Genomic DNA, 2500 nt, shown 5'->3' with positions numbered 1-2500 from the left:
CTCCAATCACAAGGTTTAGGAAAAACTTTCTTTGAAGCAGGTTTTTCCCATTCTGATAATTCCTCACTTCCTCCATATTCAATTACCATTATTGTCTGAGGATTGTATATTGATGGTATTTTATCTTTATCTCCTCCTGCTGATATCCACAATTTTTCATAATCTTTATCAATATTATTACTTTTAACCACAATCTTGACTATGTCATCTGATGAATTTGCCAATCTATGCAATCGTCTAGCTTGAATACTTGGGATTAACCCAGCCAATCGGGTTAATCCTAAACCGCCATCTTTTGAACTGGAATACAAGATGCCATCACAGGTACAAGGTGGGAGATGTAACCATTTTTTTACCCTATTTCGAATCATTAAATCCATTTCTTCCAAATTAGTAGATTTTACATTCGCCTGGTCTGCTAAGTAGATCAGTCTAGACACCGTGTATACTTTTAATATATCCAATTTTTGAAATGGTTTCAAAGGGGCTCTTTCTATACGATTGAGCCAAATTTCTAACTTTTTCTGTAATTCAGGCTTAGCTATCCCCACCCAAGGGTCAATTTGAAGGCCAAGATATTTCTCTGACTGGCCAGGGTGGATCATATTTAAAGGAGTACCACTTACAAGCCATGGAAGACAATCATTGATGGTATATGAATCTTTAGTTGGTTGTACAAGAAAACCATGGCATTTTTCACCTTGAGTTTTTAATCCAGTTAAATCACAAAATGCTTCCAAAATTTTAATATTCTTCTCCATTCCTTCGTGAGAGCTACTTAGCAACACCAGATCGTCTGCAAAAGCCAAAGTAGTTATTTTACCCTTCTCATATGAAAATCCCTCCCCACACTCTTCCAATTTGCATAACAAAGGATCAATACATAAATTAAATAGAATTGGTGACATGGGGTCGCCCTGTTTCACACCAGTTTTTATCCCTATTGCTTCCGTCTCCCCTTCCTTAGTTTTAATTGTAGTGTAAATGTTCTCATAAAAGTCCTTAATTAAACTTATTATATGATCGTCCAAACCCTTCTGTTTCAACACTTCTAAAATATGAGTATGACTTACAGAATCAAAAGCTTTAGCCAAATCAACAAAAACAACTCCAAGGGATTTCTTTTGATTTTTTGCACTCCTAATTAATAATTGTAGTAATTTTAAATTTTCCGCACATCCTGAAGATCTAATAAAACCTCTTTGTCTAGGATTAATAGGACACGCCTTTGCCAACCTCGCAGTTAAGATTCTAGAGTAGAGCCTCAGAATGATGGAACCAATAGTAATTGGCCGCCAGTTGTTAATGTCATTTTGGCGTTCGGGCGCTGATGACTTTGGTATTAAAATTGTTCGACATTCTCTCATCACATCCGGAATCTTACCAGTCAATAGCCACAAATTAAACAGTTCTTTAATCTCTTCACAATTTGGGTCCATTTTAAGTAAGGCCTTCAGGTTAATCCCATCAGGACCAGGTGCTGATTTCTTATTCATTTCCTTGATATTCTTACGGATCTCTTTCTCTGTAATCATTTCTTTAAAAGCCGAATTAATTGCCCGTCCTATAGATTGAAATGCTCCAAGTCCTTGAAATATGTTCTGAGACTCCCACCTAGATCTAAAGGTGTTACTAATTTCTTCCAAGGGAATGGTACATTGTGCAGAGTCTTTCTCGTCCAAAATGATGTTAGCCAGCTTTTCTCGATCTAGTCGAAAAAGGCGTTGAAAACGGAGAAATTCTCCACGCTTTTTAGCTCTTCTTTTCATCCATTCCTTCTTTGTTTTCTTTTGCTGCGGGTTGCATTGGCTCTTCTTTAGTGTTTTGCGCTCAACTATTTTGTCAAACAAATACAAATATTCGTCCTTTACTATTTCATTAAGTATTTTTAATGGGTCTTTTTCACCTTCTATTATTTCTTTATACGTGTTTTTAAGAATAGGCAGCTTCCCCGATGCAATTTTTTCTCTAATAGTCTTTTTATAGTGGGTTAACAACTCCCCCTCCCCCGATGACGGGATCTCAATCTCCTCCTTTAATTTCTTAATTTCCTCTGGTGTTTTCTCTTCTTCCGGCATCAAAGTTCCTTTTAACTGTCTTCTTTTATCACTAATCTGTTTTGCTGTCTTAGTTGTCAATTTCTCAGCAATCAATTTGTTAATATTTCTCCTCCCTTCAAATTCTTGACATAGTTTTTGTAGAATTTCCGTCTCCTCTTCAGACCAAATTTGCTTATGTGCACCTCGTTTGGAGATCTCTTTAGGGCGAGACGCTTCAATTCTTTCCTTATTTCTCAAAATTGGGTGAACTAATCTTTTATGTTGTCCCAAGCCAATTTTTGTCTTAAACGACTTCTTACATTCTTCACAGGTAAACCCCTCTGTTTGGATAGCCTCTTGAACTCCTTTGCATTTCGGGATGTGGCATGAGATACTATGATGTTTCTCATTTGTCTTCCCACAACGGGAACATTGGAAAATGATCTTCTTTTTCCCATGGA

At 36.7% G+C, this 2500-nt stretch overlaps 1 pseudogene; it reads right to left on the bottom strand.

Annotated features, from left to right (window-relative positions):
* Positions 1-2500, bottom strand: part of LOC137460698 (28S ribosomal RNA) — an 8451-nt pseudogene that overhangs the window by 2251 nt on the left and 3700 nt on the right.

The sequence above is a fragment of the Melanerpes formicivorus genome, unplaced genomic scaffold (assembly GCF_026170545.1).
Source record: "Melanerpes formicivorus ecotype bairdi unplaced genomic scaffold, bMelFor1.0.p_v2 SCAF_716, whole genome shotgun sequence".
NCBI classification, from domain to species: domain Eukaryota; kingdom Metazoa; phylum Chordata; class Aves; order Piciformes; family Picidae; genus Melanerpes; species Melanerpes formicivorus.
Note: the sequence above shows the minus strand (reverse complement) of the source record. Positions and strands in the feature narration are given on the sequence as shown.